Raw genomic sequence first — 27,096 nt, forward strand, 5'->3', positions numbered from 1 at the left:
ACTAAACCTTTAGTTCCAAGAAATGTAATTCATCAGAGTGTTCTGTATTTATTGGATATATATTTTTATGGATATGCATGTAAATTAAACATAATTTGTGTTTGTAATTGTCTTTTGTACTAGAAAATAAGGAATTAAAGTCATTTTAAGCGCGACAGTTCGTAGTCAACCTGCAGAAATATAAATAGAAATTTATGAAAAAATACCTGCAGATTGTTCCTATGAAAGTTATATGATATAGTTGTCTTTGCCCATGTCTTAGAATCATAATGACACTCATAACTGGTGAACTCGATAAAGATATCATATAAATCAAAAAAAGTAAATTTTCTTAAAAACCGATTGTTTCTGAGGCAGCTTTATGAACGAAAGAAAATTATAATTATATACGCCCTACTGTGGTAAAAATATATTTATAATTTCATATGTTTCCTGCCCATTAGCTATACACTAATTTAATCGATGAACGTTGCAGAAAACCACCAAATGCTTAGCGATAAGCATAATTTGGGACGTTCGTTCTGCGTTTTTGCAATGCGCTGTGTTATTTAGCTTTAAAAACGCTGACTTTTCTTCATGCGCTGGCTTTTTACGCTGCTCATTTCCTGCTGACTTAACCGTTTTTATTCGTTGGCCATTAAGCTGTCTCATCTCAAACACAGACACGCTCATTTGAGCCAAGTGTCTGTGTGTGTAGGTGATTATGGCCAACTTCCTGAGCCCATCATTTTCATGCACTTTTATGGCATGTGTGGCAAACAGCGTTTAGATAAGGACTTGCAACCAAAATCACAACGCCTGTTAGGGAAAGGGAAGCAGCCTGTCAACTTTTTGTGTTTGGTATCAGTTTTCAAGAGATTTCAAAAATTGCTGTATAGATTTTATGGCAAATGGAAATTTAATACAATTGGGTGTAGAGGACAGGCAGACAGATGAAATTCAATGCCATAATTTGGCTTTCAAGTGGCTGCAACAACAAAGAGAAAAACAACAACAAGAATTTGAAGGCAGCTCCTGTGAGGAGCGAAGTTGATCCTCATTAGTGGTCACATGTCAGACTGGGTCGCATTTGCTGTATAATTTTGTCATTCATCATTTTTCGTCCATTTCCATTTTTCTTTATTTTTTATATGCTGCATGCCACAGGACTCGTATTTCACCCCACTCTCACAATCCACACACACTCACAATCTTTCAACTCCTGTGACATGTGACAACAATGTAGCCCGTTGTCATTGTCATCATTGTTGTTGCTGTTGTTGTTGCTGTTGTTGGTAGCTGTTGCTGTGACACATTTCTTTTCCTGCTGTGTGTGGAGGCGAGGTGTGATTTTCAACAAGTTCGTTTTTGGCTCATGTGTGGCTCATGTGTGCTCTGGAAAGTACCTTACTTTTTTCGCTGTTGTTTTCTTTGTTTTGATGATGTTGTTGTTGTCGTTGTTGCTTCTGTATTTGGTTTGCTTGTTTTGTTTTTTTTTTTTTGTTCAAGGCATTCTCTTCTTTGCGAGCCGTAAGCCGTGCGATATATCACGCCCTGACGACACTGACGGATGACTGACGCAACGCCAAAATGATGACAGAGTACCCCTAATGACAGCAAGAGCTGGTCAGCAACTGTCAACAAGTCTACGCAACGCATGCATACATATAAACACCTACTTAGCAAGGCCTACAAACATACATATGTACAGGAAATTGAGGTTAATTGAGACGGCTTACGCATTTAGAATTTTATAAAAACAAAATGTGTTTTCAGAGTATGTTTTAAAAGAAAAATAAATTCGTGCAAAATACATTTACTCTAAACCTCAGTATTTGTCCCATTAACTGCTTCATTACACAATAAAGTAACTTAAGTTGCCAAAGATATTATTATTAATTAAAATTGAAATTGACTTCAAAAATATCAATAAAATGATTTTAGAAATTTCTTTAGGTTTATAATTATAATTATAATTATTATTTCATAACTGTTTATTGTTTCGTGCACTCTTTACAAATTTAAATATGTATTTCGCCGGCTTCAGGTCAAGTCTATTTCATTATTTCTATTTTATGCGAAAAACATATTTAATCTATTTAATTATATCGAAAAATTTAACTTGAAGCTTTATCCGAAATGTCTTCTTTACTTTGATTTCTAAACACTCTAATATCATTTATAAAATAATTTTATTGCGCCAGGGCCATTTGGTTAAAAACAAACGACAAATAGGATTTTCTCAATAAACTTTTTGTTTTTTTTTCATCTCATTCTTAAAGCATAAGATAATTTAAAATTGTTCTGAAATATATTCCCAGCGGGTAAGCAATGGAATTTGCATATTTAAATCATTCAATAGATATTACGTACAGTATTTTATATATATATATAAAAAATACACCCTAATGAAAATGTTAAGATATTCTGTTTTCACTGAGAATAAGTATCTAATATCGAGCTGAAGTCTCTAAATATCTCAAAATTGTACAAATAAATTTCGCAAATTAAAAATAATACCTCAAAATAATTGTTTTTAAATTAAAATAGTTAAAATAATAATATTAAAATTATAAATTAATTTGTTCAAATTTAAAAGAAATGAATATTTATAAAATGTAAATTAAAATTTAAAATCAATTTATTTAAAATTAAAAATATGACTTAAATTAAGATATAAATGTAAAAAATAAAGTATTAAATATCTGTGTGTATCTGGGGAAAACCCGAAAAAAAAAACTGTTTTGTAACTGTAAGTTGCCATATTAGTAACTGCTTATTTTTATGTACATGAAGCTCTCAACTGTTGAGTTGTTCCCCAAGGCTTCGGCAACAGTTTGAGCTGCAGCTTCAGAGTTGTCATTGCCCGCTGTGCGATGTCGTTGCTGCCACTGCGTGTTGTGCTCTGTGGCAGCCAAGTGACAGATAGACAATCCTTGGCAGTCGGGCAGGAAATGCCCGAGACAATGGATGGGAGACGGGTGGTTAGAATGGGGATGGAAGGGTAGGAAGGCGGAAGGGCAGTGCGTAAGACGAGTAGCGGAACAAAAGTTTCTACAGAGATTCTCGCAGCCTTTTGTGAGGCATTTTTTATTTATTTCTTTATTTTTTATTTTTTTCTGTGTCTTGGCTTGATGGTAATTGTGAGTGACAACGCCTTGATGCCTGATTATGATAAATGAATTGTTAAATTGAATTAGGTGTTGCCGCGCTGCTGTCACTCAAAGCCATCCTCATGAATGGCACCTCGCCGCTCTCGCCTTGCCTCGTCTCTACTTTTTATTATTATTTATATTTGTGTTGAGTTTCTCAGCCTCTACACAAATTAAATTGCATGAAATTTGATATTTTTCAGGGTTGTCAGCGAGCAGCCAGCAAAGGGTTGACAGCCCGTTTTGAATGATTTGCCTGATGTCTCGTTTGGGTCTGGTTTGGGTCTGTGGCGGCAACACAGGATGCTCGGCTCTACTCTACTCTGCTCTGGGATTGCCCTCGACAATTGATTGGTAGACTCGAAAATTAGCTCAGGTTACCGTAATTACGGGCTCTTTGTGACACTTTGTTTATTTCTGCACAGTTGAGCTCTCTCCAATTACAAAAGGTGCACACAACTCTTATTTCAATAAATATCATTTATGTAGGGAATCTCTTGGGCAATTTTACAAACAGTTTTAACTAATAAGACTCACGGCTTAAACTACTTTATAGCATTTATAAATTTGTAACAATTAATTTAATTAATCGCCCACCTCATTTTTAGCGCCAGCAACACCTTTTCTGCATATTTAGAAGCATCGATTAATGTCGAAAAATGCTTCGACTTCTATTTTTCGCACTGAACAGCCCAGCAGCGAAAAGACTCCATTACAAATTCGATTCGTAATCTATACATACATATATTCAAAATACAGTAAGAAAAAAAAAATATTATTTTTCACTACACAAATAATCCAAACTAGAAAAAGCAAAGCTGCAGCTGCAATAATTAAAGGAGATAGTAAAACAATTTAGAAACCAATTAATATAATAAATATGCAAAAAGAAGCTTAGAGGAGTATTCGCAAGTTAATAAATAATATTGTATGCAAACAAAAGGCATTCTGTAATGGTGAGTCATTCGCTAGTTCGCTGCTGGGTAGCGATAATTATGCTTATGGGCAATCATCGATTGCGAGATGCGTCGCCGACTTAGATAACCAACCAACTAACTGGAAGCTATTCATTTTCCAGTGTGCGCTAGGTCAGGTTTGCTGACACCCACATACACACACCTACACCTACACACACACAGACATACCGATCCGATTGGTGCAAATAGAGTCAGCTGAGAGAGTAAAACAGAGTTGACACCGACAACTGAAACCGAAATTCGAAATGCATGCATGTCAACACTCTTTGTGTACTCGAATTTGTTCACATATATACCCTGTACATATTCTAAATGGGCTATGGAGTTGTGCAAATGTGTAGATTTTTGCATTTGCTTAGATTTTTAGATATGAAATATTTGTTAGCCAATTGTAAGAAAACGCAGTTTGCATTTTAGATTTTCCAGTAAATAGAAATTTAATTTGACAAAATATATATTAACATATGATAATTAAAACATTACTTTAATTATATGTTAGCTAGGAATATTAAGGTTATCTTGTGGATACAGGGTATCTCCACGTCGAACAGCTCTTTCTCTTCTCTCTCTTTCTTGCTTAGTTCGAGCACTTTTACTTGTTGTTACAATATATGTGTATATGTATTTGTGCGCAGCTGCCACTGCCACTAGCCATTAATTTTCGGCCAACAGAAACAGAAACAGCAGCAGTAACAAAAACAACACCCATGCGTCGTGTTTCCTTTACGTTGCCTGCGCTCATCTCGTTGCGTTGCGTTGCGTTACGTTAACGTTGCTTGCTTCTGTCGCTGTCAGCGTTGTTGGCGCTCTATTCCATTCTCCACACAGCGTACTGTAAACTGCACTCTCTCCACTCTCCACTTGGCACTCGGCACTCGGCACTCTAGCGCTGTCATCCAACAATGCTTTCACTGTCAGAGACAGAGACAGTGACAGCGACAGCGACAGAGACGAGGCAGAAGCGGAGGCAAAGATAGAGAGACAAGGACAGAGAGCATTTTGTTATTGTTGTTGTTGTTGTAGTCGTTGTTGTATTGCTGTGCAATTTGTTATGTGTCGCATTGTTGTTGTTGCCGTTGATTTTTATAAAAATGTTTGCCATATTGCAACGCGGGAGAGTGCGGCACATGTCAACAGCAACGATGCATTCTGACAGCCCAATGACATTTTCTACATTTTCGTAAATTGCTTCGATTTGTTCTTGTTGTTCTTGTTGTTGCTGTTGCTGTTGTGTGTGTGTGTGTGTGTGTGTGTGTCTGTGTGTGTGTCTGTGTGTGTGTCTGTGTGTGTGCGGAAGGTGAATTGCGAATGGAGTCCATTGTGTAATGCCAAATATGCAATACCCAAAGTGATTGCAACCTTCTTCTTTGTTTTTGTTAACTTTCACATTTTTTTAGTTCGTATAATTTTAAAAAATACCTGCCGAAATAACAAAGGGTTTTTTCAACTAAATTGAGAATGTAGTTAAAGGAATTTTTAATTTTAGAATGGAAATTGCCAAGTGATAAATATTGAGAAAAAATTATGTTTTGCAATCGTCAATTTGTGAAATTTATCTAAAGAGTCAAAATGAAAGCAAGTCGGCAAAGCCTGCTTGGGATATTTTTTACACACAATTTCTTATCTCTATTATAAGTTGAACAGCGATCGATAAAACAAAAAAAAAATAGAAAAACATCTTGACCTGTGTATAATATACGATAACTTATATTCCAATTTTAATGTCGCTAGCTCTTATATATCTGAGATCGGATTCAGAGAATCAAGAATATACATATATACATATATCGAAGATGCCTTTTTTCTAAATATAAAACACTTTTTGCGAAACTTCATTAGACCCTTATTAACAAAATGTACTCAAGGTTAATTCTAAATTAACAGACTCTAGAAATAAACTCTTGCTTTGCGAAGAAATAGAATTTGATAATTTTTAAGTTTTATACATGTATCAAGAAATAATTATTGTTGCTATGAAAGATTTATTGTTGCTAAGATTTCCTTCTTCTCTAAATAATACCACTTATCTCAGAAAAAATCCAATTTCATTCATATTTTTCGAATTTCAGAAGGGAAAAGAATTAAGGGTAAGGTGGACTTCTTAGAAATATTTCTACTATTAAAAAGGATATTTCTCAAAAATATAGAAAAAATAGAAAATCTTTTTTAGAATTGATTTCTAAGAATCAAAGTGCATACAATAATTACAATCGAGTAATAATTTTGGTTCAAATCGAATCGAAAGAAAATATACACATATAAACAAAATCTAATCTTCTAAGTTAAATTTTTTTAATATTAAAATTAATAATAAAATAAAGGATATAATAAATATGAGTGTAAGCTTTAATAAGCAATTATCTCACCTTAAGCTTTAATTTGATGTTTAGATATTTATATTTATATTTGATTTAATTATGTGAACTAAACAAAGTCTGCACACTTAAAAAAATGATTAAAATTAGTAAGAAAATAAATAATAAACAATTAACTTGCACAACGCCTTTAAATTTGTTGAGTATGTCTTTTCACCTGTCATTTGTAATTCGATCCAACCTGCGCCGCTCCGACAACTTAAGTATTTGAGCTCCACTTCAGTTGACTTTGTGCCCCAATATTTATTGCGCCCCGTCAAATTGTTGCCAAGTTGAAATATCTGCTTGTTGGCGCAACTTGCAACATGACCGCTAAATGATAAGAAAATTACCGGCTACACTTATTAGACAGCAACGTGTCAGAGATAGCTAAAAATACAAAAAACAAAAAAAAAACAACGCCGGCAAACAAAAGGCGTGCTAGGTTACCCAACCCCATGCCACCTACACCCCTCCGCCACAGCCCCCTGCTCCAAAAAGTGGCGTTTTATCCTCAGCAATGCCATGGAAATCAGAAAGTGTAATAAATTTTAAACAATGCGGAAAATTTACGGTGATTTTCGCTGACATGCCCACTTCTGTGCTTTTGGCAGACAACATAGACAAGCAGCGGGTGGAGGAGCGGGTAAGGGGGTTGAGTGGGAGGGGGAGGCACAAAGTGTTGGTAGCATGTCTACACACAGAGAGTTGCGTCGACTTCAGGCGGTATATCAAAGCGTTTGAACGCCTTCGCCCCCTCGGGTTGAAGGAGCTGGATAAATGTGAGGCGACGACGACGACGACGTCACAAACTGTTGAAAGCGCAAAGTGAAAGATATATGACTTCAAGTAGGTGTAATCACACTCGCACACACACAATCACACACACACATGTGAGCTTAAAAAATTGCACTAAGTGTTTTTCAAGGGAAACCTCGTCGACTCTTTGACTGCTCCACGCTGAGAAATTACTTGTCTGGCCTGCCGTTGTTATACCCTGCCAGTGAGGGTATTACAACTTTATATTGAACCATAACGCATATTTATTTTCTTGAGCCGATATAGCAATTTTCGACTGCCTCCCTGCAAACTAGTTGCTCACTTTTGAAGCTGTCTTGATGAAACTTGGCATTCTTGGCATATATGTCAGAGCCAGACGAATCCGATCACTATATCATATGACTCCCATAGGAATAATCGGTTCAAAGACGAGTTCTTCTTCGTTTCTCTCTTTAAAGTTATTCTAGCCAAACTCATATTATTATACTCATCTCATTTAAGCAATAAATCATCAAAATCGAATCTACTATATCATATAGCTCCAATAGCAACCGATCAGTCGGAAGATAAGTTATTGATTAACTACACAAACTTACCCAATATGCAGACAATTACCTTTCTTATATTTGGACGACGAATCATGGGAATCAGACTACCATATCATATAACGACAATAGGAACGATCGGTTGAAAGATGAATTCCTGTTTTGAAAGTTTTTTTTTTCAAGTAACCCTATTAGAACTCAAATGTATATCATTTTACTTCTTACATTTGGAGCAAAACTCGTGCTATCGTGCTACTATATCCTATAGCTTTAATAGGAATTGAGTTGCTAATTAAAAAACATTTTTGTTCTACAAGATATGCCAACTTAAGTTGCCCAACAGCATCCGCATCGCTTTACTTTATCATAATTATTTACTATATTTATATTTATAGTGATACTTTGATAATTGCAGTTTGTCGCCTTTCGGCCAGGGTATCTAAAGTTCGGTTTGCTGTCATTTCCTGTTGCTATTGTTGCTGCTGTTGTTGTCTATCTGAAACTGAGACTCGACCTATGCATAAATTGTCTTGGTCTTGGCTGCTCAGTGTAAGGCATTTAAGGGGTTCCTTTGCCCTCTTTTTGCCACTCTCTCCATCTCTCTCTCTCTCTCTCTCTCTCTCCCTCCCACTCACTCAGTCTCTTTGGCTGTCTCTGTCTTTATTATTTTGGCCCCAGCTTTTGGCAAAGTATGCGTGAAATACGATTTATTGTTTTCGTTAAAAAGATTTATTACACAAGCTTCTCGCTTCTCACTCTCTCTCTCTCTCTCTCTCTCCCTCTCTCTCTCTCTCTCTGGTTCTCTCTCTCGAAGTTTCATCTGCGGTTGAACTTTATTTGAAAAGTTTTCAGCAAATATTCTCAAGTTGCTGCTCAGCGCCGGTGTCTCTGAGTCTGCCACAAACAAAAGGTTTATTCCCTCTAGTTAAGTCTAGGCACATAATGGATTCCATTTTAGTTTTATTTCTTATCCTGTTTTCTTATCACGACTTATTGATCTGCAATCCTTTTGACTCTGTTCATCACATTTGTGACATTTGCAGCTTAAATATGTTTACAGTTTACACTTGTTTTAACAGTCAACAATTTAAGGAACTTTTTATTTATAATATTTGTTAACTATTTTTTTAAAGTAAAATTGACTGAAAATGAAAAATGAATCATCATTTTATGGTTGTTCACTTGACTTTATATGTCAGTTTCAAAAATTATAATTACTAAAATATTAAATTCGTTTATTATTACAATTTTATTGATAAATATTAAATTATTGTTGGAAAGCTTTCAAGCTCATAAATATTATTTTGAAAAAATATCACTGGCTTTTGATAATTTTCCTCCAAATTGTTTGTCATAATTTTGAGATTTTTTGCTAGTAATATAATTAAATGAAAAATTAAAAATATAATTAATGAATTAAGTTGTTTACCTTCCTTTTAATAAATAAAGTAGCTAGCTTTGTCACTGCTCTGGTTATATACACAACTGCCACATCGTCGTCTCCACAGTTCCTTAAACAGTTTCCAAATTTATCATATTCAATCAAATTTGTTCTCTTCTGATTTCCTGTTTAGGTATCCAGAGATGCTCAAATATTCTTGGTAATTAGACTATTTGTTAGGCTACATTTTTAGTAATTTGTTACAACTTATCAGAGATGCTGGCATATTTCTAATTTTATGGAAGAATAACTTATGGCTACTTCTCAAATATATCTTGCATATCTTTTGTATATATGTCTTGACCGTGTCCATAAACAGATCTGTTTACCTGTTCAATTAAATAGTAGTTGAAACATTAATGCATAATCAAGCTGAGTGCGCAAGTAACAAATTGAGTTAAAAACGCATTTGCTTGATTTACTCAGCACTTGGCATACATCTCTCAACAACATCAACGATATCGATGTGTGTGTGTGTGTGTGTGTGTGTGTGTGTGTGTATGTGGCAGCTGGCAACAAATGCATACAATGCGTACACGCCCCCTCAATCGAAACTTTGAACCCTGTGGCAGCCACAGCTGACCCCTGTGTGTGTGTGTGTGTCTGTGTGTGTTTGTGTGTGTAGTTATATTTCAGGGGATCTGTTCTGTCAGTGCGGCGACACAAATTGCAAGCGCAAGACACTTATACACTTGCCACACACACAGACACACACATACGTCCCTTATCCGCTCCACCCCCCTCAGCCCCTCGTGCTGAGCTGTCTCAGCTGGCGCTCAGCCACACAGACGTCAGAGCATATTATTGTAAATTGAACTCAATTACCACTGACAGCAGACAAATTGAAGTGGAAATTGAGATCTTCTTTTGGGTGCCAGCAGCAGCAGCAGCGAGAAGAGTCCAAAAAAAAAAAAAAAAAACACAGAAAAAGAAACTTAATAAAACTGAGAAATCGTAGTCTTATATTGCTGGTGGTTCGGTCGCTTCTGTCAGCAATATGCTTATATATAAAAATAAGCAGAAGAAGCAGAGAAGAGCAATAACAACAACAACAACAACAACAACAACTAATTCACTTAAAAACACTTTGCTCGGCCCAGTCTCGAAAATGTTGTAGCCCAGAAAATGTGTCTGGCAGTCTGTGAAATGTCATTTGTCAAATGCACTTTGTGTCAGTGTCTGTCCGCCTGTCTCTCCCTCTCTCTCTCTCTCACACTCTCACTCTGTCTGCCTCTTTCTCTCTCTGTGTACCCGTCATGAATTGCCCCCCGCCCTTACTGCTTACCTCAACGCTTTTGATGTGCAACTGTCAGAGACATGCAGGTGAATTTGTCTAAATTCCCAGCAAATACTAACTAAAGCGTAGCTACAGAGAAAGAGGGAGAGGAAGAGAAAGAGAGAGAGAGAGAGAGTGAGGGGTACTAGCTAATTTATGAGCCAATTAGTCTGTCTGTTGGCCATGCATAAAAGAGCCACATATCTCAATATCATCATTACCAAATAAAATCATACTCTGAGAAAAACAAGGACTAAGAAATTGCTTGAAAACAGCTGTTAAATGGATAGTGGACTTGCTGATTCATGTTTAATCAATATAAAAATACATTTTGGCTAGCAAAATCTGCATTTGATCAATAATAGCTGCATATCTATTATATTTTACATACTTTTGTCAAAAATTGTATATTACATTACTCGCATTACTCATGGAAAATAATCGTTACATTTATTAAATAATTTTCAAACTATTGAGAAATATATTCAATTTTTGAGAAATATATTTCTGCACTCAGGGAAAAAGTACCCCATCAGGTATATGTATATTCTTTAAGAAATATTTCTTAAGCAAAACACACAAATTTGTTTTTGAATATTTTTATGCTCAAATGTGCTAATGTAAGATGTCGATAACTGCAGCCGTTGCGGAAATATCGATATAAATCGATATTTACTCGGATAAGATAAGTAACGTGGATTTTGTTATCCAAGTCCAGCAAGTCGACTATAAAACTTTAATTTATAATCTTTGCTATTATTTGTTTAACATTGCTGGATATCTGTTATTTCTTATTATTTGTGTTCATCCTTGTTTGAAATGTTTGGTTTGTTTATTTCTCTGAGTTTATCTATGCATATATAGTTCATTTATATCTATATATATATGTGTATAGATATGTATAGTTCATCTCCATCAGCATATTCCCGACACTTCCCACCCAGCTTTCTTTATGCGGCAATTCGTGCGTTGATTTTATTGTTTCTTTGGTTTATGACTCGTTGAATTTGGCACATGCCTCACTTTGAGTTACGCCTCAGACGCCACGAGCGGCAAACAGCAAGCACAGCACAGTTGCACAATTGGCATAGCATGTTGCAACACTGTTGCACTGCTTTGGGTGGCAAACGCATCACTGAAAATTAAATGCTCTTGTCGATGCTGTTTGCAGCCAAGATGAAATGGGTTAATGGTCGAGGCGTGTGTTGTTTTCTGTTCTGTGGCGTTGGATTGTATTGTGTTGCACACAACATAGCTGAGGGCTGACGATTTGGATGCGGTCCGCTGCAATCGGCAAATTTTGAATCCACTGCACTCAAATGGGCCATCAAATAAATGGCTAAATGTGAACCTTAACTAAATTTGAAACTATATTTAACATATGAATATGTTAACTATATTTGTAGCTGTAAATAAATAAATTAATTAATAAATAATAATAATAAAATAATTAATTAATAGCATGTGATAACAGAACTGTGATCTTAAAAGTTCAATCAATCTTATTCAATCATTGTTTAATCAATTTTTTATGCTTACGATACAATTAAGTCAATAACTTTTCAAAAATAAATTGAGATTAATTAATAATATTTAAAATATAAATAATATTAAGAATAGAAATTACATTATCTTATCTACACAGATTGTGAGATTTGTCTTCGTTTTCCTTTATTTTCTCTCTCTAATTAAATTTATAACTTTAATTCTACATTTTTATAAATTAAAAACTTGTTAAGAACTTTGGGACTGTGAAGAAACAAAATATTTCTTCGCTTTATATTTATAAATTATTTGTAAATATTACAAAATAATATAAGTCTTTTGGCTTTTGGTTTCTTTGTATCTAAAGCGTATTTATTTTTCCAAGTGTTGTTTTCCTGAATATTTAAAAATGTGTTCACTTAACGCCTATTTTAAAGATTTTAGTTGCGCCAATAAATATACTCAACTCGGCTGATAATTTAAAATATTTAAGTACAATTACATAAATTAAATACCAAATGGCTTGCATAATTATAATATTAATAAATTTTAAAATACTAATAAACTGCACGAACAACAACTGCAACAACAAAAGCAACAAACAAATGGCAACTAAACATCCGGCGGAGGTCAGAAAAATACAAAAAGCTCATAAATAAAGGCAGCTGACACGCTGCAGGCGCAAAAAAAAGAAAGAAATAATAACAAAAACAATAAAAAAAAACAACAACTAAAAGCCAAAAATGTACAATCCCACAAAACCGAAATAAATATGTGTATAAAATTTGGTGCGCTGTGGCGATAAAAACAAGTGGGCAAAATCTCGGTAACCATAACAATGCTCGTAACAGCAATAATAACTTATAAATTTGTAAATATTTCATAAATGGCACATAAATTAACACAACTAATGCCAAACAGTGCCAGTCCAACAACAGCACCAATAACTAGCTAAAATATGCTAATCGAAAGATAGCTCGACTTGCAGATACCCTCTGCAGACAGATTTTAAATGCAGCAAAGTCTTTGTTCAATATGACTTGAGTTTCTTGGCCGATCTTACAGTTGATCAGTATTATGTCTAAGTATATTATAATATATAACAATATCTTAACAGTTGAGTCTCTTATGGCTATCGGAAATCGATTTATATCGATAGAAAGACGAACATGTCTAAATCGACTCGACTATTGATGCTGATCAAGAGTATATATATATATAAATGCCTTATAGAGTCGCAGATGCTACACATTTGTTCGCAATTTCAATATACCCGTTTTACACAGTCACAATGTATGCGGGGTATAACAACTGTTTTCATGATTTGTTGCACGATAATTGCGGCAGTTGCAGCTGCAACCAAAGAGTCACAGTTGACACTATGCTCGCTTTATCTAAATCCACTGAACAAAACACACATGCACACAGCTACAGATACAGTCATAGAGAGAGTATTTATATATATATATATATATATAGTATAACCTGACATTTAGTCTGGTTGAAGGGGCAGAGGAGCAGAGGGGCGTTAAGCCAAATGCATAAATATTTGAATATGATTTACAAGCGGATGCTGCTGGAGCGCCAAAAACTCAAAACAGCAATATCTAAATTATATTTTGTGCGAGTCATTTTGCAAAAACAGGATGTTTACCGCAGCGAAGTTGGTAAAATGTTTTTGCCTCATGCAACATGCAATTTGATAACTAGTGAAATATACTTATGGGATTACGAGTGCATCGAAAACGTATTTTATGTAATCGGGTAAATCTGTTGTAGGAAATTCATTATCTATCCATGTCTATCTGTGCATTTGGAGTGGCTAATTAAAATGTAGTGCGAAAATCTTCATTACTGGAATTGGGATCTATTTGATATTCCTTTGATGATAAGCACTGAGGATATGAGCAAACACTTTCCTTGAATTAAAACAGACTTTCTGAGGGAAGCCAATTAGAAACTCTGACTCTCTTACCTAGAGACCTAAACTCAATTAGAATCATATGAATATTTTAATTAAATTTGTGAAATTTCAGAAATGAGGAATCTAATCTCGGAAAGAATCTTTGCATTCAGATAGACAACAGATCTTGATCTTGATGATAATTCAATCATGATAACAATAATAACACCTTATATATTCTCTAATATTATTTCATTGGTTTTAATAAACAAATAAATTTAATAAATAAATAATAACTAAAATGAGTTTATATATTTAATATTGTATGCGTTTTTTTTATTTTGTTGATATTTTATTTTCTTAGTGTTATCCTAGTTGATGTCTAAGTTAAAGAATTTATATTAATATATTATATTATATTGATGTTAAATTTATATTATATTATATATATATATTATATATGTATAAAGATTCGTACTGTAATTCTTGAATAAGAATGGGACCAACTTTCTATATTTTAATTTCCCAAGCGAATTTTTAGTTGTGGAATAATTTTGGACTTAATTATATTTAAGTCCCTTGTGACTAATACACTAATTACTAAGTAAATAAATAAATAGAATCTCTGAATGAGGTCTTCGTGATCAAGTTCATATTTCAAAGCAAACTTTGGTACAATTATAACATTATCTAAGATATATGTATAGAAAGATACTTATTAGAATTGTTTGCGTTTAGTGAGACTTGCAATTAGCGATTGGAAATTTGTGCTCGTTGAATGCATTCCAGTAAACTAAACTGGTAAAAGAGTGCTGGAAACTTTCAGAAAAGTGTCACAACAACTCAACAATTCAATGGGGCAACAACAATTGCAGCTGATTGAGTTGCTGCAACATCGTCAGCGGGAATCCAACTGGGAACTCGAGTTGCACAAAGCAGGTCTTGACCTGAGGCAAGAGCATGTTGCGCGCATGTTGTGTAAATGTTTATGTTATTGATTAATTACATTTACAACAATCAAAGTTCATTGAGTGATACCAATCAAAACAAGGCAACAAGACAACAACAGCAACAACAACAACAACAATGAAAGCAACTGCAACGCAATGCAATGAATCTTCCAGTTGAAGTGGAAATTACTGACTGAGTGACTGACTGAAAGACTGAAGAACATGTCTAATGCTAGCCCCCATCTCAACCCCCGTCCCGCCCCCACCCCTCCACCATCAGTGCCCCCACACTGCACTTGTTGCCACTGATTGCTTGCATGTTGTTGGCTCTTGTCGGTTTGCTTGTATGGCATTTGTCTGTTTGCTCGCCTCGCTTTGATCTTGTTGTGTTTTTTTTCCTTTTTTTTTTTTTGATCTTCACTCGCTTTGATTGATCAATTAAATTCATTTGTAAACAAGTTCTGGGACGATGACGATGACGATGACGCGCCACAGGAGACCCAAAGTGAAAGACGAACACAGACTGTGTGAGATTTATTTGGTTTATATTTTCGGGGATTAACCACAACAAACAACACAACAAATCTCATGTGACCAAAAACAAAACCAAGTAGATCTCCTGTGCCTCCAGTTACAGTACACAATTACACAGTTACTTGTTGTTAACTAACCAACTAATAGTTATCAGTGACCAACTATCCAACTACCAACTACATAAATGGCAGACTCTGAGATTCTATTTGATTTTATTCGGTTTCTATTTTTGGCAATAAACTATAGTAAATCGCATGTGGCAAAAGAAAAGGGTTAATTCTAGTTCAGCTCACAAATCGCAGTTACCAACTACCCAGCAAACAGTTACTTGTTACCAACTCGCATTATGATACTTATTTGGTATAAATTACATAAAAGCAGAACAGCTAAAAGATGACAAAAATAAAGGATCTAGTCCTATTACTAGTTGCAGCTACAGTTACAGTTGGCAGTTAACAAATACCCAACAAATAGTTACCATTTAGCCACTAAGCAACTAATAGTTATCAGTTAGTAGTTACCGACTACTAACCCAACAGTTACCAGTAACGAATTATCCAACTCACAGTTATCAGTTACTAGTTACCAACTACCCAACTAACAGTTACCATTTACCGACTAACCAACTAACAGTTATCAGTTACTAGTTACCAACTACCTAACCAATACTTACCAGTTAGCAAATGACCAACCAACAGTTACCAATTACCAACTAAGAGTTGCACAGAGCAAAGATTTATTAGGATTCTGTTTTCGAGGGTTAAACACAACAAATGGCATGTGACAAACATCAAGCCACAGATCACAATTTGCAGTTACCAGGCAACCAACGAACAGTTAACAGTTACCAGTTACCGACTAGGCAACCAGCAGTTATCAGTCAGCGACTAACCAACTAACAGTTATCAGTTACCAGTTACTAGTTACCAACTACCTAACCAATACTTACCAAATGAACAACTAAGAGTTACCAGTTACTAGTTACCAACTACCCAACCAACAGTTGCCAGTTACCAACTAAGAGTTGCACAGAGCACATACGTCAAAGATTTATTAGGATTCTGTTTTCGAGGGTTAAACACAACAAATGGCATGTGACAAAAATCAAGCCACAGATCACAATTTGCAGTTACCAGGCAACCAACGAACAGTTAACAGTTACCAGTTACCAGTTACCAGTTACTGACTAGGCAACCAGTAGTTACCAGTTGGCAGTTGGCAGTTGCCGAGCAGCAGTTACAAGGCAACAACTCTGCCATCAGCTGCCCTTGTCAGAGTTGGTATTGTGCTTTTTTATAGCTGTCAGTGCATTCGCCTGTCAAGTGTCAAAAACATTTGCAGCTACCCCTCCCCACCCACCCCTCTGCCAGAACATACTGAAATGCAAATGCACTTACAAGCGACGCAGCGACAGACACGAAAGAGACGAGAGAGAAGAGAGAGAGAGACGAGCGAGACGCGTCGAAACGACTAAGCGACTGACGACTGACAATTCACAGTTTTGCAAGTTCGCTTCTCGTTCTTCTCGCTCGGCGCGCTCTAGCTGACAGTGACGGGCCAGCAGCAGCAGCAGCAGCAGCAGTAAAAATATGTGCGATGAGCAAATTCGCATTGTTCGCCAGATATTACACGACTCACTCACAATTGTTGCTTTTATTGTTGCTGTTGCTGTTGTTGTTTCGCTTGTTGTATAATACAAGGTTTGATTGTTGTTGTTGTTTTTGTTGTTGTTGACTGGCGATTGCTCTGACATCGCTGACGCCTTGATTAAACTGTCATTTAGCTTCATTTATTTTGACATAAAACTGACAAGGGGCCCCCATTCTAAGTGGCAGCTTGAAATGCATTTTCAATTCGATAGTCGTACAACAGTCATCAGACATCATTCCGACTGACCTTATAATGTATATACATGCATATACATATATATAAATATATAAATAATTGATAGTACCTAGCAAAATGTACTGAACGATTTCGCATTATAATATAAAAGACTCGTAGTACAAATATATTATTATATATGACTAAATACGTAAATAAGACCAGTAATCAATCAATCAAAAATATGAATATAATATTATTATAATTATTAATTCATACATCGATCATTTGGGAGTAGTAAAAGTACCTATAAGTTTGGCTATATTTCTGATAATATCATTTTATATATGTGTATGAAATCTGTTCTTCTTTGATGCCATATAAAAGGTGTTTCCAAAAAGTAGAATTGCTTAAATATATAAATATTTATCTAAAATATCGTCTTAAAATTAAATAGTAACACGCTAATTGCAAATCCAATCAATTCATTATAAAGACAGCTTAGCCATAAATTCTACAAGTCACTGTTGCAGTCGGTTTGCTTTTATCGTCGTGACAGAAATGTTCGATTGAGGTGCAACTCACTTATGCAAAATAACAAGTGATTAAAATTCGTTGTGTGGCGATATAAAGCTGTCACTAAACATAAATTACAATATGTCAGTCTCAAGAACCTTTGACTTTTATTAATGTAAACATGAAAAGCAACACGCATGCTGAACGGACCAACTGAGAAGGCCCGAGATAAATTCAAGACCCAGACCCAGACCCAGGCTCAGACTCAGACTCAGACCAAGACTGAATCCGGTACTTGGAAGCGCAAATGTTGTAGCTAGTGAGAGATAGAGAGAGAGAGATAGACTGAGTGTGTGTGAGAGAGAGAGAGAGAGGCAGAGGTGGGTTATCTTGAGTGAAGTGTTTGCTGTTTTTGGATTGCTACTCGAAGAAGATGCAACACTTGGCATTTGCCTTTGATTATGGTATAATATGCGTATGTAAAAATGCATAATACTGCCAGACACACACACACACATACACTCGCACACACTTAAAGTCGTACTTCGAATTGGGTTTTGTATCTTGAGCTCACTTAGCGATCATATCATTTTGACATGCTCGTGTGTTTAAGCTGTCAAATTGCCTGCTGTCTGCGGCTGCTGACGATGGATGCTACACAGTTCCGTGGCACAAGATGTGCTTCTCCTTCTCGCTGCATGCCTTGACTGACTGACTATCTTTTTTCATGTTGGCCAACCTTACAACACACTCCACACTCCACACTCCATTCGCTAGCTTGGCTTGGCCTGTCTATTTGTATCTAGACAGGCACTCGGCCTTATGCCTCCTTAAGTTGACGTGTTACGCTGTCAGCGTGGAGAAAACCTCAATTTCAAGCTGTCAGTTTGTGTGTCAGCTTCAACTGACAGTTCTCCACAATGTCGCTGTCGTATTCGTTGCCGTCGCCGTTGTCTCTCTTTCAACTTATGTCTTGCAGACTTACAGATACAGATACAGCTACAGATACACTTACAGATACTTTGCTTGGGCATTTGAATAATGCGCGCACACCAAACAACAACAACAGCAACAACAACAGAAACAGCAACAACTCAAGACCACAACTAACTGTTGTTATGGCATAGTTGCAACCTGTTATGGGTTAGTTGTTGTGGACACTTAACAAAGTGAACGACAACTCATTTGCTAAACAAGGAACACACTTAGCCAAACTCTGACTAATTTTGTGAGATGGGCGTGAAATTAGTTGAAATTTGACAAATTTTTATAGAACATGCCAAAGTTGAAGATGCCAACTTTTAAGTAGATTTTATATCTATATTGTATTCATTTATTACAGAGTTGAGAGTATAATAATTATTGTGCTAGTCAGAAAAGAGTTTAAATATATTTATTTATTTGGTAATAGTTATTTATTAATCATTCATTTTCAATTAGAAAAGATTCTTAATAATTAATCTTACAAAGTTTTCTGCTACTGATAATCACAATTTATTATTAAATTAATAGTTATGTGCATAGCTATAGTTAATCACTTTCATGTTTGGTTATAATAAATATCAATTGGAAGGTTCTATTTTCCTTACTGCTAACAGAAGCCGACTTATATCGATATTGGACAAACGGAGGCAGTTATCGATAAATTGTTCTGGTTTGGTAAGTGAGAATTTATATTAAAACTTTGAAGTTGCTTGCACCTGTAGTCTGATCTAGAATATATATAGCTTATGCAATCGGAGATGCTTTCTTTTGAGACAGTATCCTATGCAAGTGGCGAGTACAAAGTCATAAATTAAGACAGATATTCAGAACTTGTATATTAAATTCGCTGTTGAGAATATCTCAGAGTTTTATTGCTCATATTTTTATAGTTGGTAATAAAAAAAGAGAGAACACTTCCAATAGCAAATGAGTTTGTTGTCATCATAATTTTATAGCTAAATGCTGCTTGCCTTCTAAAAGAGTAGTTAAACAAATTGAAGGCTTGCCACATGCAGATTAGCTTGATTAGCATACAAATCTGTGACTCTGTCAATTGGTATTTGAAAATAGAATGTCTTCGTTATGACAGCTAAGCCTTTTTTATGCCGATTTCCACAAGGGAGATGGAGTTATGGTACTAAAGATGAGCTCAACGCGGGTCATTTATGCGGCAGAGCATTCGTTTTATGGCCAACTTCTTTCTTGGGCCTGCAATGTTCTCCGGCGATAAATAAAGTTGTGAACATTTGCTCGATTTGTATAGCGAGAGGAAGAGAGAGAGAGGTAGAAGAGGGGAAGTGGAGGTAGTATACTATACTGAATGCATTGCTTTATAAGTGCCGCTGCCCCAAGTGCCACAAATGTTGCCCCGGCAGCTGCCATGTCGTTGCACTGCGTCGGACACAAAAGATTTACGATTATGGTGCGACTATTAAAAAGTTTCGCCTCTCGCACACCTCGCCGAGCTGAACCAAACTAAACCAAGTGAATCAACTGAACCAACTCACTCAAGCCCACATTCAAAGTCAAAACAAAAATATTGTAAAAAGCGCACGAGGACTTTGCAGCTGGCTCAACGGCAACGGCAACGACTCGACTCGACGCGACTCGACTCGGCCATCGATTAATTATGTGCGGAATTTGGTTTATTGAGTACGAACCGCCTTTAAATTGTCTAAAAGGCCAGAGAACTGAAGCTGTAGCAGAACTTGGCGCAGAACTTGAGGCTGTAGCTGAAGCCGGGGCTGAAGCCGGGGCTGAAGCTGGAGCTGAAGCCGGGGCTGAAGCTGGAGCTGAAGCCGGGGCTGAAGCTGGAGCTGAAGCCGGGGCTGAAGCTGGAGCTGAAGCCGGGGCTGAAGCTGGAGCTGAAGCTGTCAGGGCCCCAACGATCGCATCTGAACAGCAAGAACAACAACAAAAAAATAAGAATGCTGTACTCGAACGAGCACGACTATGATATACCCTGTACCCAGCTATTCAATTTATTCAAGTGCTAGGAAAATCACGATTTCTGACTTAAAAAAAAGGACACTTTTAGTTGTAATTAATATTTTACCAAGTGGAAATTTGTAGTTATTATTTCTAGGATCTTTTATATTAACTTTATTCTTAAGTATGGAAATCATATGTGGTTTTTAAATTAACTTAAAATAAAATACTGCAGTTGATCAACAATACGTCAACCAATTTATATCGATAATCTGGAGAAATGAAAGCAGTTATCGATAAAATTAATAAATTCACGCCACAAATTTTGGACCATTTTACCTTTAAATACCCCCAGAAATATTAAAAATTTTCATTTTTTTCAATATATATATATAATTTTACATTTTATCATACATTTAATTTAATTTTTCTTACTTTTTGTATTTTTTGTGTCGATTGACTTTATTTGAAGTTAATTAATTAATAGTTTAAATAAATAAACATGATACCATAAATTATATTCCAAATTTGAATTCCCTAGTTGGACTAATAGCTAAATCGAACTGTGGATGCTGATCAAGAATTTATATATATATATATATATATATATATATATATATATATATACTTCTTGTGTTCGCAGATGCTTTCTTCTGTGTCATACCCCTTTTTACCATTTCGAATGAATGTAGGGTATACGGAGAGACGGCAACGGGTTTCAGCGGCTGACTATGCTGATAATTTATGAGTTTAACTATAATTTTGAACATTTACGTTGCGCCTGCGTGCGCTTGCAATATGACAATTTTCAGTAACTGAAACTTGCAAAGTTGAAATCGCACAGGGGGCGACTGTATTTGGACTCGATGTAGACAGCTGCTGGTCAATTGAGTTGGCGTTGCCGACAGACACAGAGACAGATAGACAGACAGGCAAACACACAGCGTCTCTCTTTCTCTCTCTCTCTCTCTCTTAAAGGCAACCATTTTGTTGGGTTCGATTAGACTGTTAAGTTGTCAACCTCAAATTGATTTGTAGCCTTAGCCAAGCGTTTTTGTCTCTTTTTCTTGTTCTTTTTTCTGTTTTAGCAGGGAATTGGCTCTGAGCTCAGTTAAATGAATGTCACACAAAGCGTGCGGCTTTTTAAAGGTGTTGTTCTCTGGCTGGCGCTCATTCGACTGATCATAAATCGTTGGCCTGACTTGAATTTATGTTGCTGAAAGCACAATTATAAGTGGATACATTGCATACACAGCAGTTGGGAGCCTATCTTACAATCTATAGACACAATTCTTACAAAGTTCTATCAAACATGGGTTTGTCCACAACAGAATCACACTGTGAATGCATGTCTATATCTACTTAATCGATATGTGTGCAACTGTTCCATAAAAATATATACATAAATTATTATTTATTATTATGTATTATGTAAATATTTATACTTATTTCTATTTTTATTATATGTATACACGCTACTAAATTCAATTAAAGTCACTAACCTTTTTTCATATTTAGAATATATATCTGGGAATTTGATATATAGATTGGGATAGTCATAGACAAACATGTTAACAATTTCAACACGCAAATATTGTGTAAAATGTAAATCATATTTTATTAAAACGTCATATTTGTTTTATAACATTAATAATTGTACTAAATATAATAATTATATAAATACATATTTATTTATTCTATATACGTTAACAACAGATTCGCTTAACTTTTTTATATGGGACGTAACTTTTCTAAAATAAATAGAAATTATTTAGAAAATCTTTTATAAGTATTTATTTATGTTATCAGATATAGTTTTCAAATTGATATTCAGTATATCCACATACATTTCTAATAAACTGTAGAAATTTCATCAAGATCGCATAAGTAACATAGACACATATATATCATATTGACAGGGCATCTCGTAGTCCAGCTCTCTCAAAACAACTAGATTAGAATCTTAGAAAATCAAATATATTACAAATCAGATCGGATATCTTTTTTTTTTTGACTAAGACAAAGTAAGAATTATCACCTTGGAAATAATTATAATCCGCAGACGACAGGTGAATAAACTTATTCGAAATCGCATTAAAATAAAATCAAAGTAAGAAATGAGCACGAAATAAGTATTCAAATGTTGAATCACTTCAAGTTTTGAGACATTCATTCCGCTGTATCACAATTGAAATCAATCTTTATATTTATTTATGATTAGTTGCCAAAAATAGACAGTTCCCAAAAAAAGTTAGTACACGTCGAGCGTCACGTAAAGTGATTACACAATCTTTAACTATTAATGGAAATCAGAGCTCGACATACATTTGGCGATCAATCAAATCACTTCAACAGTGTTGAACAAGTGCTTCATATTTTTAGTTAGTTTAAGCACACACTTGAGTGTGTCCATGTGTGTGTGCGTGTGTGTGTGTGTTTGCTTGGATTTGATTGTGCGATAAGTCGAATAAGTAATAAGTAAATGCTTGATGTGCTTAAGAGCCGGCACTAAATGCCAAATTAAGTGTCATTGCTATTTTGCGTCTTATCAAAATCTGCAGCATAAGCAATTACGTGGATTGTTGGTTGATTGACGGACTGACTGATGGACGAAATGATGGACTGAGCGACTGACTAATCATCTTTCAAAATTCATTGCGATTACATTTAAGGCCTGCTCTAATCCAACAAGTATTATTTCATCTCACTGAGCTGCAGATTGTGATTCGTCTCTATGAGGAGTGTGTGTGGTTGTTGTGTGTGTGTTTGTTGTGTGTGTGTGTGTAAAAGCTGTTTGAAGTGGTTGTCAGTTTCGGTTTCTGTATCTGTATCTACATCTGTAAATGTATCTGCAGCTGTGTGTGAATGTTTTTCAGTGAGTTGGCGTTCGCTTCAAAGGAGTGTGCGACTTCTTTGACGGCAACGGATTTGCTTGCTTACACCCCCCCCCCCCTCTTTCCTGCCCACAGCCCGCCTGACCCCCCTCCTCATACTCGCACACGCCTGTCTCCCCTACTGTGTGAGTGTGTAGCGACTATAATCTGACATTTAATTAATAATAAAGTTGACAGTTTGTTTTGAGTGACTGTGACAGTTTTAATTGAGATTTGTTTCCACATAATGCGCTACAGAGGCGAGTGTGCCGCTTATGAATCTATTCAGATATATTCAGCTCTATTCAGCTTTATTCATTTCTTGTTTGTTCACTGAACGCTACCGTCATACCATCATCTGATATACCCTATACAGATTTCAATAGAGATAATGGACAAAGAAATGGATTTCAAGTCATTTAATAACAATTGTAGACCTGCTTCTATATGTATAATACCTTTATAAAGTTAGGGTATATGAAAAATAAATGTCCCACAGCTTAGAAAATCAGATTATGTTTGTCTCTTTTAAGACTTGGGAAGTTTTGTGAACCAATTTCCATTAAAAACTCTGCCTGAAGACGGTTCTCGATGGGAAATTAAATATATTAAAGTAAACATAATAATAAAATTCACTTGAACAAAAAATATATGTTATAATTATTAAAAGAGGACACCAAACAACAACTATCCCTTGGTATAATAATTTCCTTTCTTTTCACGGGTTTCTCAATTCAAACAGAGTGGTTCTCAGAAGTGAGCCACATCCCAGGTTATCTACAGGTATTTTTATATACTTTAATATAATAGCATTTAACTGTGTCTAAACTTCTCAAAAAAGTATCTGATTTCCCAGTTATTTACAATGTTATGCAGTGTTTTCTTCAAATATATATTAATTCTACATTAAAACCAGAAAATACTTTACGCCATTAGCGTTTTTTATGAAAGTATTATTTAAACTGATTTATTCTATATATTTCACAGGATTCATTCAATTAATTTATTAGCCTACTATATCTTGAAACAGTGCAGTATTTATTTATATTGTTTCTATATTTTCAAGCTGAAAGCTCCTCACTTTTTCTCATAAAAAATACATATATTAAATTTTGAAATAAAAGTGTAGATTTCGAATATAATATTTCGAATCTGATACTCCTTACTCCTTATTAATTTATTTTTAAAATGGATGGTTATGATTCAAATTTCATCAAGATCGTATAAGAAACATAGTTTTTTTAACGCAAATGTTTTTTCATGTCAAAACGACTACTTTCAGCGAGCCTACATAATATTTAGCAGCTGTGTGCAGGGTATCTTCTAGTCGATCTCTGTCGATTAGAGCATTTTGCTCACAGCTCTTAATATAGTATTGTCAGCTTGAAAATATTTGTATATTGATGGTAATCTAACTAGTCCACTTGCAAGTGACTTTAGGTGCTCTATCAGCTGACCACCGCTTTGATCTTGAAGTGCGCCTCTCCACGTTGCCACACATGCAGCTGACACCGACTCCTGCACTCTGCTCCCTGCTCCCAGTCATTCCGGCTGCAGGGCATACAAATCACTTGAAAGGCCGAGAAACAAATACCGAGCACCGACAACAACAACAACAACAACAATAAGCATTGCTGCCACTCAAATGTGCCGCAGCACTTAAGTGGCGAGCGTGAAGCTTTGCTGAGAGTAGACTCCATGTGAATATATATATATATATATATATGTATATATATATATGTGTGTGCAGTCAAGTCGATTGAGAGGCGATTAGCGCACAAAACAGAAGTGGCATGTTTTGATGATGATCATCAAGCCCGTCTGATTGCTGGCAATCAAATGTCGCTTGTTGCTTGAGGGTGTCTGTTGAGCGTGGCGGGGGGTGGGGGGTCATGCTTTTAGAAGACAGACACGCGTAGAAACGTTTTCAAATGGCTACTCAATTGAGTTGTTAAGCACCCAGCCACACCCCCAACTCAGTCAGCAGGCATTAAGCGCGATAATTGAGTTTTATGATTGACACGACAACTTTGCTTTTTAAATTGACATCAATTTCAATATGCAGCGAACAAAACAAACCGAAACCGAGAAACCCAAAGCGAAAACCGCAACGTCATGCGAATTGAACGAATTGAACGAATGAGCGAATGAATGTGAATGTGGATGTGAATGTGAGCATTGAAATCCGCCGAGCAACGATCTTTCGGTTCGTGCCTGCGTCGCTGTCTCAACAATAAATTGTGCAATAAATTTCAATTACAGTTATTTCGCTAGCACATACACACACACACACACACTCACACATACGAATACAAAATCAAAAAGAAACACAGAGAATTGTCAAGCGGGTCGCATGTACACAAAAACTATTCAAGTGTATGGGGCTGTGTCGGGTCGGGGGAGTGGCGGCGGGGATTGGGACGAAAGCTAAAGGCAAAATATGCGCACACAAATTGTGATAAATTTGATGTTAAAGTGCATGAAATTATATATGGGCGACACATTTGGGCACTCATAAATTGTATTTAAACAATTTACAATTGTCATTCGACAATTGCTTGCCACTGCCTGCCCCTCCCCTCCCCTCTCACTCCTTATCTTCATCTCTTTCGCTCCCGCTTTACTGCTGCTGCTGCAGTTACACATTAAAATATAACAAAAGTTTTTGTAACTTTTGCAGTTTGGGCTTTAGTGAACAAGTGCTTCAATTTAGGGGTGTATTTAAATGGATGTTTGTATGAGTAAGGCATTTAAGAGCAGTGATTGGAAATGCTAAGCTCCTTTGTAGTTTTTCGCATTACTATTGCTACTAATAAACTTCACATTTATTTCTGTGAGCAAACAGCTTACCGATCACCTGACTATGTAGCCCTAATAAATAGACAGGGCTGACTATGACTATGCAGCCCTAATAAATAGGCAGTGCTGAGCATGTGGTCCTGACTTGTAGCCCTAATAAGACTGCAGGGCTGACTATGCAGCCCTAATAAAAATGCAGGGTTGCATATTTGAATATGTGAAATATAATTACGGCCATTTTTCAGCGTTTTGGTTTGAATATATAAGAATTTTTTTACATTGGGTTCAGGATATCCCTTAATCGGGCTCTATCGACTATATCATTCTTGTAAAGCACATTAAAGCAATACCTTATTGATGCTTTTCAGTTTATTTCTTTCATGAAAATGATGTGAGCATCTCGATTTCACTATGATACATTTTGTTAAATTTCATAATTTGATATGTAAAGACAACTTTGTGGCAATTGAATTGTAAAGGCAAGTAAATTGCCTGACCCCAAATTGAGTACTGTCTGCAGCACCCAAAAGCGAAACTCAATCAAATTACAACATCAAAGCAAATGTCATCAGAGGCTTTCCATGTGGAAAGTGCCCAAAAAGAGAGTCCAGAGGAGAGTGCTTGGCAGGTTCGGGCAATGCCAACCTACAACTCCGACCAACACTCAGGAAAAATGTATCTACCTAAAAAATAGAACTTGACAATTTTTTATATTGTTTTTAGAAATATTTGATATTATTAAGAAAAATATTTCTAAAAGTAGATATCCTAAAACTAATTTTTAGAAAAAATCCA

Source organism: Drosophila grimshawi, unplaced genomic scaffold, assembly GCF_018153295.1.
Source record: "Drosophila grimshawi isolate 15287-2541.00 unplaced genomic scaffold, ASM1815329v1 contig_1377, whole genome shotgun sequence".
NCBI classification, from domain to species: Eukaryota; Metazoa; Arthropoda; class Insecta; order Diptera; family Drosophilidae; genus Drosophila; species Drosophila grimshawi.